At 54.6% G+C, this 13,254-nt stretch overlaps 1 long non-coding RNA gene across 7 annotated transcripts in view; it reads right to left on the reverse strand.

The window, feature by feature from the left end:
• Window positions 1-13,254, reverse strand: part of LOC125924408 (uncharacterized) — a 203,112-nt gene that overhangs the window by 182,721 nt on the left and 7,137 nt on the right. For all 7 annotated transcript variants that reach the window (XR_007458401.1, XR_007458400.1, XR_007458398.1 and 4 more), the window contains one exon: window positions 4,703-5,064. This is a non-coding gene — a long non-coding RNA (uncharacterized LOC125924408). The remainder of the gene's footprint in view (window positions 1-4,702; window positions 5,065-13,254) is intronic.

Below are 13,254 nucleotides of genomic sequence, written 5' to 3' on the forward strand. Positions count from 1 at the left end.
GTCAGCAAAGTGCCTGACTCAGGGCTTGAACCCACGAGTTGCAAGATCATGACCTGAGCCGGAGTCAGATGCTTACCTGACTGAGCCATCCAGGCACCCCAAGGTTTCCCTCATTCACACCCAGGGGCAACGTACAGCCTATGGACTAACCGCCAATTCTGATAAATAAAGTTCTACTGGAATATGTCCATGCCTACTCATTTACATACTGGCTATGCTTGCCTTCCGGATACAGAGGCAGAACTGACTAGTGGTGACAGAACTGTGTGTCCTGTAAAGCCAGAAATATTTACTACCTCGTCCTTGACAGAAAAGTCTGCCAATCCTTGACCGAGACAAACATAACCTCTCCACTGTGTCGTGCTGACTAGGAAGTCAGAGAGGAATTTAATGCTACTTTTTAGTAACTCATCCTCAGTATTCTTTATTTCTATATGCCTACGGGTTTTGATCTTCTAATTCCATTTCAACATTTTATTTAAAAATAGCTGGTATTCCCAGAGTACTTATTCTATGTCAGGCACTGAATTAAGCCCTTCAATATGTTCTCTTATGTAATTCTCACAATGAACCCATGGGGTAGGTAATATTATCCCCTGTTTATTGAGGGGAAATGAATGAAAAAATGAGTGAATGAGTCATCAATTGATTTCACAGGGGGAACATTTACTATTTCCTAATTCAACCCCAGACAGTAACACAGGAGTTGACTGGAAGACTTTGGGTGCTCGATAAATACGAGGCGTCTGCAGTGCCGAGAGCAATGGCCACGGTCAATTCGAGCAGAATTATGGGATTTTATACAGCGCTCTGGTGCTGAGATTCTTCTTGGTTTCCATCTAGCTTCAGACTGAGCTGTGCAGTCCCTTTCATCACGAACCTTCTGGATCTCGGGAGGATCCCCCTGAACTCACCGGCACAGCTGATGCAAAGCGGAGCACAGAACCACTCAGGTCACAGGCAGAGAGATGCTGTCCCCAGTGATGTGGCCAGAGCCACGCAGCGAGAGCAGCACAGACGGAAATGAGGACCGCATTCCAAATGCTGCCCTCTTCCAGAAGGCTACGTTTACTTGTGTTACTGCAATATTTTTTGCAAAAATGGCTTCTAAACTCAAATATCCGTGTCCTAAGCAACAACGCTGCAAAATAACAGGCCTCATGAGTCAAGTGTGATCTTTTTCTAAGTCAAGATAAGGTAAGTGTAACACCGTGTTTTTTAAGTCAGCCTGCCCCTCGGTAACCTGCAGCCAGCCCTCTTGCACACCTGACTGCAGCCTGAGAGCCACTGGCCCCGCAGGAGAAGGGAGGCTGAAGGCAGGCAGATTGGAGTACATGTACCAGCTTCTCTGCTTCTCTCCAGAGAGAAGTTCAGAAGCTTTCTGGATTTCTCTGCAGCCCAGTTTCTTCATATATAAGAAGGGGCACCGCACCCACCTCGCCAGATTGGAAGATCAACCAGGCACATTCCAGGAGCTAAAAAACACCCGCCATTAAGCAATCTCGCAGCTGTCCATTGAGAAGCCTGGTCTCCGGGCTCAGCCTGGAGAATGAGTCACAGCCTCTCCCTCAGCTGAGCCTGTGTACAGTCCAGGGGACCCAAGCACCCCTGCTGGGGAACAAGTCCAGGGCAAAAAGCCATCTCTAGGAATGCTGGCTTGGAGCATCCATGTAAGCGGGAGGGCAGCACCACATCCCTGAGCCCCAGGATGAGTGTGTGTGTTGTGAGTCAGCACAGCGGCCCAGGAAAAATAAATAAATAAGGAGAGGGTCAGGCCTGCTCTCGCAGCGGTCCGGGGTACCAGGGTTCAAAGAGACACGGGCTCTTCCAAGAAGCTGAAGATGGACTTGTGAGATAAGGAGATGAGGCCAAGCCCACGTGCTAGAAGCAGAAATGCAAACTGCACACGGGGTGGCGAAGGGGGGACTGGAGGGGCCGCCTTGGACACAGGAAATACCAAGAGCAGCGCCAGCTGCAACAGGACCAGGGCCAGCACCAGCACCAGGACCAGGCCCAGCACGACCGGCAACACCAGCACAGGGGCCTGCACGAGGACCAAGCGCAAGCCAGTAGCACAGTTCACCATCTAACCGGTAAGTCCAGGGGCCACTGGGCCAGGCGTGCCCAGGACCAGCCTGGTTTACACCTGTCATCCCACAGTAAGTGGTGTTTAGCCCACAGGTCCCTCAGGGGTTGGAACGGAAGAGTTATCTGCCACGTGCCCTGCACACGGCGTGGCTCAATACATGGCGATCACTTCCGTGTCAGCGTCCACAGAGTACGACCCTGCAGGTGGGGGGCCGGGACTCGGCCGCCAGAAAGGAGGAGCCAGGCTGAGTCTTACTTCCCCCCGTGACCATGCCGTGTCTCCTGGTGCAGAACCCATTCCGGTCCTCCTGGGAGGAGCGGGCATAAGCCAGACCCCCATGACGGGTTTGTTCTTGGGAGCAACGGATAAAAAGAGAAGCGGGGCTGCGGGTCATGTGATAAGTGGGGGCACAGGTGCCACAGAGGGAAGGCAGGGGAAATGGCAAGAAGAGGCGCAAGAGGCCGAGGGGCAGTGCTGTGCCTCAGTCTTCCCAACTCACTCTTCTAGCTGAGGCCCTCATGCCCCAGGACAGTTGTGCAAGCCCCGCCAAACGCCCCTGCCCTCACCGTTCTCCAGACCCACCAGCCCCCTCCCTGCATGATTCCTCTCCCTGCCCTGCTTGGCCACAGTACTGCCAGCATGACACCCATCACACGGGGCTGCAAAGCCCCACTCACCCAAGGGCACAGGCTCCCTGAGGGCCATGAGCCTCCAGGGGCCAGACTGCAACCCAAATACACTTTATCCTGGGACCCAGCGTGGCCCCTGTTCCTCCACACAGGAGGGAGGGTCTCAGTGAAAGTCTGTCTCTCCCAGAGGACAAAGAGGGCACCCAGTTGTGAGGAGCCCAAGAGCATTCTGCAACGGGCAATGCTACATATACACATGTACACACACACACACACACACACACACACACACACGCCCTTCTAAAGGTCCCCCAAGGAAAAGTCTTTACCCTTCAGCTGAATTGGCATGATTCAGTGTAAAACACCAGGCAGCTCTTGGCTTCCTGCTCAGTGTTCTCTTAGCTAAAGATCCTCGGGTGAGCTACATGGCCCCCGTGAAACTCACCGTTCTCAGCTGTACTATGGGAACACCACTGCCCACCTAGTGGGACTGTTGGCTGCTGGAGTTACACAGATGCTCAAAAAGAGAGCACTTCCCTTTTTCTGTCTGTCCCTTCCAGGAAAACTGAAATAAAACCACGAAGAGTCACTCTCTGATCTGATCAAGTGAGATACAGAAATGAGATGCCTACTGTGTAAGGCAAACGTGCTTCCTGACCTCAGAGAGACTGCTTTCCAGCGGGGGAGAAAGACAAGAGATCAAAGAACCTGCGTAAGTGAATACCAAATTATAACACATCTAGGGGCGCCGACTGAGAGCAGGGTGGATAACCAGAGGGACACTATTTCCATCCATTAGGAGGTCAGGGAAAGCCTCGCTGAGAAGTGCCATGGGGCACGAGCGGCCCTGGGAACCCCGTCCAAATCAAAGCCCAGGTCCCACCTCAGTGCGGTCTTGGCAACCAAGTGTCAGGTGGCCCCGGGTGACCTGCACTCGGGGCACTGGCTGTTTGAGCCGCTGTTCTCCCGCGGGCGGCCTGACGCTAAGGCCACATCCCTCAGGGTCACCAATGTCACAGGGGGCCAGCCTGTTTCCTGCAGAACCCCCACAGACCTTCAATGCCATGTCCAGCCCGGCACTCCCTCCCTCACACGGACGCGAGGCTCCCTTCCCTGGCCCGCCAGACCTCCCCACGGGCTCTGGCAACAGCGACCTTAGACCAACTGCCTGTGCCAAACCGCGGTACCCGGAGTGAAGCCCGGCACGGACCACCTGGCTCTGGTTCACGGCCCAAACAACGGCCGACCCTCTGCAGGAGCCCTCCCCCAGCCAACGGTGACCCTACCATGTGCTGAGCCTTTGCCGCGTGCCGGGCCCCGTGCTGGGTGTCAGCGCGAGCGTCTATTTTGTGATCCTCAACACAACCCCGGCAAGAGCAAGGGCACACATCACCGCCACTGAACAGAGAAGGGAGAGGCAGGCAGCGGCCACTCGGCCCGAGGCACACAGCAGGGGTGGGTCAGAGACTCAAACCCAGGCCTCCTGGCTCCACAGGCACCCCGCAAGCATCCAACAATGCGTCTCTCGCGCTGAGCACAGAGGCGTGCCTTCTGTCCCTACTCACTCTCAACGCCCTAATGCCCTTTCTGCAGCCAGAGACGCTACGTGCCAGGCACCGTGGTAGGTGTTCAAAACACACTTCAGAAGGAAGAAGCCTCCGCTTTCGAGGCCCTTGTGGTCTGGTGGACGGAGACGGGCACACGAACCAGGACATCAACCGAGGCTGGCACAGGTGCGATGACGTCTGCATGGGGAACGGTGGAGGCTCCTGGGAAGCTCCTTCCCATTTCCGTCCGTCTCCCCCAGGCACCCAGCACCCAGGCAGACGCACAGAGTGAGCTCATTCAACGCCAGCTCCCCTTGAGGGCCGGCTCCATCACGGTGACCCCTCTCCCACCAGCCAGGCCAGTGTCACCTAAAGCCCAGGTGGACACCTGACAGAACATGCAGAGGACGTGTGCACAAGGAGGAGACAGGCCTTACGTGTCACAGGGAGCCCCCAGCGGGACTGGCAGAGACCCAACCAGGCATCCGTGAGGAGAGAAAGACAGAGTCGTCAGCCCTCACAGGAAGCCGCGGTCCTCCGTCTCCCACGGGCATCCAGGCTGCAGGGATCCGCCAGGCACTCAGCCAGGGCCTTCCTTAAAACCGCCAGTAGCATCCAGACAGGCGTCGGGTGTACGTAACTCCAGAGAAAGCTTCCACCAACTTTATTCCCCAGGCAGCTGAATATCACTGTAAATCCAAAAGGCTCCGAAAATCCTTGAATGGAGCTCCATGTAACCGACAGGCACGGCCATCGTGAGGGGCATCTTTTTAATTCCTTTCTGGTCCAAAGATCAGGGCTGGGGATGAGAAGAAGAAAAATCAATCTTGTTCGAATCATGGACCCAGAGCAGTAGTCGGGTTACTCTTCCTTGTATTCGACCCTAATACACTTAGAGGGGAACTCACCAAGAATAACGCCCCGGAGCTCTGACACCCAAACAGAGGGGAGGCAGGAGACCCGGGGCCTGCCTCAGGGGAGGGTCACCACACACAGGCACCAAAGACCTCTCAGATCCAGAACCTTCTACTGCTTGGGGCTCCCCAGAACTACCCTGAGAGGGCAGAGGGCACATCTATTATAAAGATGAGGAGAAAACATCCGAGAAGGGGTAGGCGGCTAGCTTAGAGAGTTACTAGTTGGGCCAGACCTGGCATACAGTCCTGAGCTCCCCCCCTGCAGGGCTGAGAGGTCCCGGCAGTGAGCAGAGGGGGTTTGGGGTCAGCTGGTAGGAAGTAGTTCTTTGTTTGGTTTCTTTTTAAAGACAACCACAAAGCTCTGGCATCTCTCCAGGCCTCGTCCTACACAGTGAGCTTCTTCAGGGCAGGGCCCGGGGCCATTCCCTTTCGTTATTCATGTATGCAGCAATTACTGAACACCTGCTAGGTACCCAGTACTGTTCTAGCTCTGTGGGGATACTCCTGCCTCCCCCGCACAGGGACTGAAATTCCAATGGACCCATGGACGCACAGGGCTGCAGGCTGGGCGGTCACCACCCAGCCAAAGAGAAGAGCAAACGCCCTTTACAGGAGTGCCTATCCCTCACCGCGCTAGGTTCCGGCCCACCATCTGATACGACACCCTCCCCAACCCCGGGCCGCTCTGGGACTCCTGCCTCTATTTTCCAGATAAGGAAACGGAGCCACACACAACTACCCAGCTCCAAACCAGTAAGAGTGGAGCCTGAATCAAGCGAGTCTGTCTCCCAATTGTGTGCCTGGATCCGCCGCTCTGTGTTACGAGTGAGGACGCCTACCTGCAGTGACTGTACCTCAAACTTACTACCAGGCGTTTCACGCGCGTAGGGCCCTCATTTAACCCCGGTGGCAACTTTATCTGTAAGAGGCTATTCTTATCCAGTTTGAGAGATGAGAAACCTGAGGCCCAGACAGGTTAAACAACTTGCCCGAGGTCACACAGCTAGAAAATCATACCACAGAGATTTGAGATCAGGCATCTGGCACCAAAGCCCAAGAGCGTGACCATCACAGCAATGGTCATTAACAGCAACTGTTTTGTTCCTGCGGCCACAAATGTTCAAACACTTGGTGGCATAAAACAACACAAATTTGTTATCTCACGGTTTTGGAGGTCAAAAGTCTGACCCGGGTGTCACCAAGCTAAAACCAAGGTGCTGGCAGGGCTCTTTCTTGTGGAGGCTCTAAGAAAAACCTTTCTCCTTGGCTTTCTCCAGCTTCCAGAGGTGGCTCTCCGATGCCTCAGCTCAGGGCTCCCTTCTTCCATCTCCAAATACAGCAACATAGCATCTCTCTGACGCTGCTCCCACCAGTATACCCCCTTCGCTGACCCTTTGGCCTCCCTCCTCCACTTTCAAGGAGCCCTGTGGTTACACGGGGCCCATCCAGATGACCCGAGCTAATCATCCAGCCCATGGCCCTGCACTTGAATCGTGTCTACAAAGTCTGTCTTGACATGTAAGGTCCTAGGGACGACGGCATGAACATCTTTGGGGGGACTCTGTATGATTCACAGCAACCAGGCCAACAGGGATCCGTCCTCTCTTTTAAGCATTCTTCAGTGACCAGGGGTCACAGGGTGAGCTCCCCTTGTCCCATTTAAACCCACCTGACATAGCTTTTAGACCCAAGAGAAAGATGGGCTCAAAAGGAAGTATGAGTATCTAAATATTAGACTCTAAGAGAGAAATACAGGATAGTGGTTAAAACATTAACGTCTGAAGTCAAACTAATAAACTTACTAGCTATGTCACTTGGGGAAAATGGTTTTAACCCTTAGTTTCCTCATCTGTAAAACGGGGGTGAATTACACATCTCTGCTGTCAGCACAGAGTCCCCTTCGGATCTTCTGTCCCCTGCTCTCTCTCTGCCCCTCTGCACTTCTTCTCTCCCTCCCTCTCTCTCTCCCTCTCTCTCTCTCTCAAAATAAATAAATAGACTTAAAAAAAGAAAGAAAGAATCACCATAAAGTACTTAGCACGTTGCTGGGCACATATTAAGTGTTCAATTAGCCATTTTTTAATTCTGCAAATGGATGAGGCCTCCTGTGAGTCAAACGCAGCCTGTCCTGGGTCTCCCCAGGCTCAGCTCCGGCCCCAGGAACCAGCCAGGACAGGCGGGGCACTGCAATGTCAGGGCCGGGGTCCTGTGGGTCCAGCAGGAGGGGGCAATGACTTGTGGTACCAGCCCCTGTCAATGACAGGGGAGAGAGGGAGGGACACGGTCTGTTAAATATTTACAGAGGCCCACGGGCAAGGCTGAAGCCACGTGTGTTTGGTTGGGGACAGGTACATTAAAGCTCTGTCACCTGGGGAAGAATTATTACACGGTCTGCTGGGTGCCACTGCAGCCAAGCAGTGGACCCTCCCGGAGGAGGCGGCCCAGCCCCGCCACGGGCTTCACCGGCAAGAACATGGAGCACTGCACAGTGCGACCTGTCATGTCACCCAACAGTAACGTCTCCCTCTTGGGGAGCATTTCCGCTTGCTCCGCTATGTGATTTTTTGCAAGGAATTTGCTTCTGCTGTAACTGATTGGCCAAAATAAAGAAGATGGTCAATACCCAGGACTGGTTTCTCCTGGGCCGCTGGAATTCTCATGCAAGCTGGTGGACAGACGATCTGGGAAACTCGTTTGGCATTATCCACTAAACCTGAGCGTGTATGTGCCCTGTGACCCAGCAGTTCCACACCCATGTACAGACTCACAGAAATGAGTACCCGTCACTGAAAGATGTCTTGGGGCGCCTGGGTGGCTCAGTCCATCAAATGTCCATCTCTTGGATTCAGCTCAGGTCATGATCTCATGGTTCGTAAGACTGAGCCCCGCATCGGGCTCTGCGCTGACAGCTCAGAGCCTGGAGGCTGCTTCAGATTCTGTGTCTCCCTCTCTCTCTGCCCCTCCCCTGCTCACACTCTGTCTCTCTTGCTCACTCGCTCTCAAAAATAAATAAACATTAAAAAAAAATTAAACATACGCGCGCGCGCACGCACACAGAGGAATGCTACACTGTTACATTGTTACAGAGCGATGAGAAGGAGCCACAAACATAAGTCTGAGTGAAAGAAGCCAGACACCAGGGGAGAGCCTTACGGTGTTACTTATGTTAAACACATAAGCAGGTTAAAGTAATCTATGCTGTGAGAAGCCAGGACAAGGTGATCCTGGGTGAGGGGGAAGGGACAGTTAGTGACCGGAAGGCGTCAGGACTGGCTCCAGAAACGCCGGTGGCCTTGCATTCACCCAGGTGCCGGCTGCACACCCACGCACGGTGTGCGAACACCGGCCAGGCCGCCCGGGGAATCACGATAGATGGACTTTCTAATGCCTGTCAAGGCCCAACAAAATGTTGGTTAACTTTTCTTTAATGTCTCCTGAGAAAGTACGCTGTTGGCAGGCCTCCGGCTTGGGAACGGCCCTCCAGACCTGGGACCCGGCACCTGCCGGCCTTCCCTGCCCCTCCACCCGTTCACAGCCCGCTGCTTCCAGCTGCCCCTGCCCCTGAGGGCACCGAGGGGAGCACTTGGCAAATAACCGTCTTCCGGCCTGGTGACACAGAATTCAGAATCCGGCCTGGAATTGCCCCACAAGAAAATACAGCTCCCAGCCCCATTCTCTTGGCAGAGTCTCCCCCTGTGCCTCCCGGCCCACACGTGTCATTTCCTTCTTGACCCTCCCTAGTTCCACCAGCTGGCCCCCTGCAGTGGGCATTCTGAAGAAAAAGTAGAAACAGGCTGCCTCTATTTCCTACACAACAGAGGGGCCGGGGGGGCAGGGGGGAACCTTCGTAAGCAGCAGCCCTTAAATACGGAATCCACGGGAGGATGCTCTGGTAGCTGCAAGAGTCCAGGTGCCCTGGGTTGGCTCAGAATGGTGAGCGGGGGTACAGGGCACAGATCAAGTGCGCAGGTCGAGTGGTCCCTGGCACCCGCATGCGAGAGAAGCATGGTGGGAGCCAGGGGACGTGTCCGTGGTGTGCCTGGCCGCGTGCCGTCCCCTTTCTGTGGCTGGGCCCCCGGACTCTGAGGGTGTGCTTTCTCTCTCTGTCCTCTCTCTTCTCTCTGCAACAGCGAGTAGTCCTGTCACGCAAGAGTCAGCAGATGTTGACTCTGGCGCCTCTGGAAGCCAGCCTCGGGCACGGCTCTGGCCAGAGCAGTTAACAGAGGGGTTCTCGGCTGGGAGGGTCCGGTCGGGAAGGCTCCCCCACTCTGAGCGCGCCCCAGCATCTGTCCCAGGCGCGGGAGGCAGGATTTCCTCAACGCGGATGCCACAGAAGAGGTGTCTCCTTTCTCTTTTACTGACCAAGGGAGAGGCGGCAATTTCTCTGGCCGTGTTCACATTGTCTCTGTGATCCCCAAGAGCTGGGGCCTGTCCAACCTGGAGAGATAAATCAAGGAGATTTGTTCCCTGGGAAAGCGGCCGCCGTCCTCTCGCTGACAGTCTCTGTTTTTGCTTCATTTCAGTTTCTCCTCCCCGTGTGCCGGGAAGACGCAGATGGGCTGCTTTGGAATCCCCACGCCTTCCGGCACACGCTCCCCCCCTGCACACACGGGATTCATCACTCAGAGGATGGGGGCGATGAGGCGGGCTTCGGGGGTATGAATCGCAATGCTGCGCTCAGTCACTAGCCGTGGGCACACCCCTTAAGTTCTTTAGAAGTTTCCTTGTCGGGGCACCTGGGTGGCTCAGTCGGTTACACATCCGACTTCGGCTCAGGTCATGATCTCACGGTTGGTGGGTTCAAGCCCCGCTTTGGGCTCTGTGCTGACAGCTCAGAGCCTGCAGCCTGCTTCAGATTCTTTCTCCCTCTCTCTCTGCCCCTCCCTGGCTTGCATTCTGTGTCTCCCTCTCTCTCTCTCAAAAATAAATAAACATTAAAAAAACTTTTAAGTGTTTCCTTGTCTAATAAAAATAAAGAATCGAAATGCGTGTCCTCTGGGGTTCATACGTGGATGAGAGACTGTATATAAGGTACGCAGCACACACAGCTGCCCACCGCGGGTTCACAAGTCACACGGAGCATCAGCTTCACCCTCAACAGCCCGATGCACCAGGATGTGGCTGCTCTTCTCACCAGTTAGGCTTGAGAGATGCAAAGCGAACCCGGCCCCATTCACTAATGTTCGTAACAGTCTGATGATCCTGTGCCAGACACCCTGGGCTTACACAGGAGGGGCAAGGGAGCCCACACAGAACGAGCCTTTCCACGACCACGTACCGTCACGCATTTGTAACAGAGCCCCGCTCACAGCTCTAACAGACACTGATTAGAGCCAGTCTTAAAAATACTGGCATTCGGGTTCGGCCAGGCTCCAGAAGTCCCGCACAGCACTTGGGAACTCAACATGTGCTTAATAAGTGTTGGCTGCAAGGAGACCTGGGTGGCTCAGTCGGTTAAGCGTCGGACTTCGGCTCACGTCATAATCTTGTGTTTCATGAGTTTGAGCCCCACATGGGCTCTGTGCTGACAGCTCGGAGCCTGGATCCTGCTTCGGATTCTGGGTCTCCCTGTCTCTCTGCCCCTCCCTCACTTATGTTCAGTCTCTTGCTCTCTCTCTCTCTCAAAAAATAAATAAAAACATGAAAAAAAAAATAAGGGGGCGCCTGGGTGGCTCAGTTGGTTGAGCCTCCGACTTCAGCTCAGGTCATGATCTCACAGCTTGTGAGTTCGAGCCTCACGTCGGGCTCTGTGCTGACAGCTCGGAGCCTGGAGCCTGCTTCGGATTCTGTGTCCACCTCTCTCTCTGCCCCTGACCCACTCGCATTCTATCTCTGTCTCTCTCAAAAATAAATAAACATTTAAAACAAAGTAAGTGTTGGCTGCAATAAGGCTGGAAATCATGTCAGTCAAGGAAGATAGGATCCCTGCCTCCAGGGAGCTTCCAGGCTGTCCCAAGAGATCCAGAGACATGGAGACAGTACATGTCCGTAATTGAACACAACGGGTGGTGTCCGGGTTGTGATGGTGGGGTGGCAGGAGCCAGGGCAGAGAAAGAGAGGCTGGGGCATACTGAATGTGAGAGCCCCTTGCATATCAGAGCATAAGAAACCTTGGAATAATCGGGTCCAACTCCCTCACTGAACAGCTGAGAAATGAGGCCCAGAGAGATAGAGTGACTGGCCCAGGGTTGCTCAGCAAGGACCCTGCGGGGTGCTGGATAAGAAGCAATCTCAAGTATGAAGGTGGGCTGGACACACAGCGCCTGGGAGAGGAGTAGCTTCTAAACTCGGCGGGCACGGGGCACAGTCAGCAGAAGGCAGCATGACCAGAGGCCTGGCAGAGCAGGTGAGAACCACATCTCCCGAATGCTTGTTCGAGGGCACTGGCTGCAGTAAGTCTTGTCACCTCAACAATGCTGTGCCTTGTGAACCCGTTTTCCAATGAGGACAGGTAGGCAGAAAGGGGGCTGAGATATGAGCCCACGCAGTCTGTCTCCAGAGCCTTTCTGTTTGACCACTAGGCTGTCCTGCCACAGAAGGTTATGTGGTAGGAAAGCCTGGGGGCAAGGTGACAGGATAAGAAAGTTCCAGAAGACAGAGATGGGGAAGCAGGAGCTAGTTGTTGGAAAGGTCAACACACAGAGAATCCCCAGGCATTGACAACATCCACAGCCAGACCCTGAACAGAAAGGCCCGCGCCAGTGACCGGTTGGTCAGGGAATGCCAGTCCTCGCTATTTTTCCAGCGGGAAGTGGCCCACATTGCCCAGGACACGCCTCTCCAGAGTGGTGGAGCGTCCGACTGTGGCCTGGAGGTGTCACATCATCCCCGCCTGGCTCAGGGCCGCCATGACGGGAACGGGGAGGTAGTGTCCCCAAAACCAGATGAGTCCCGACTGCCTCTCCCCACCCACAGGTGAGAGGAGGAGTGCTCCCGGAGAAACCCGTGGGCAGAGCCAGGAACACGCAGGTCCTACAGACCCTACAGGGGAGGGGAGGCCACGCCAAGTGGTGACCAGAGCTCTATAGACAAACAGACCCAACACCTACTATGCGGCTGTGAAACCAAGAGCCTCACCTCCTGAACCCACAGCCACGTCCACGAAATGCGCCCTGCCTCGCAGAGCCAGGGGTGAATCAGTTGGCCTGTTGAAGCCCTTTCACCCAGCAGGTCCTCAATAAAAGAAAGCCTTCTGCCTGCTCAGCTCCCAGCCACCTCCTCTACAGCTTGAAGGTGATTCAGATACTGAGATGAGCTGAGAAAAGTCATGAACGTGCTCCTGCCACAAATAACAAAACTTCAGGCCTGGGAGTGAGTGAGTGTGTGTGTATGTGTGTGTGTGTGTGTGTGTGTGTGTGTTTCCCTCACTTCCTTTTTTTGCCCTTGCCCACAAAATCCCTCAGGGAAAGGTCAACAAAGACCCAAATGTCATCAGATCCTCATGAACAAAGGGGGCACGGTGCCCTGGACCCGAGCCACTGAGCCATGAGTGGAGCAGGCAGTTCACAGAACAGCAGGACCTGCCCTCGAAGGCTCACCATATTAGAAAAGTTCCAGAGCGTGCATATTCTCCCAGAAAGTAACTTTGAAGGAGACCACGATCCCACACAGGGCCTGCCTGCAAAGAGCTTCACATCTCACTAAAGAAAATGGGCCAGTGAGAAACCACCCGTTTGAGGACTAGCCCAACGAACTGTTGTCCACGCGCCCTGGACCACCGGGGAGCCCCACGCGGGACTGTGGCTGTCTGTGTGGAGGGCTCACAGGGTCCCCGAGAGGTATGTAAATTGAGAAGGAAAAAGATGCTCAGGGTAGGGGCAAGGGGCGATGCTCAAAATAAGGCAGAAATGAGAAACAGCATTTACTAATTGCCAAGCACAGAAGAGATCCCTTCTAATTCCCCCCATTTAATCCCCATTAATGATCACAACCAGAGGGTCAGGGCTCCTATCCCAAAATCACAGAAGTGGGGAGAAGTGGGGAGAGCAGGCCCCTTGCCCAATGTCACGCAGCTCACAAGGGGTGGAGTGCAGCCCAGGACCATCAGCCGCACGGTACCGCAGGTCCACCCC

Source organism: Panthera uncia, chromosome F2, assembly GCF_023721935.1.
Source record: "Panthera uncia isolate 11264 chromosome F2, Puncia_PCG_1.0, whole genome shotgun sequence".
Taxonomy (NCBI): Eukaryota; Metazoa; Chordata; class Mammalia; order Carnivora; family Felidae; genus Panthera; species Panthera uncia.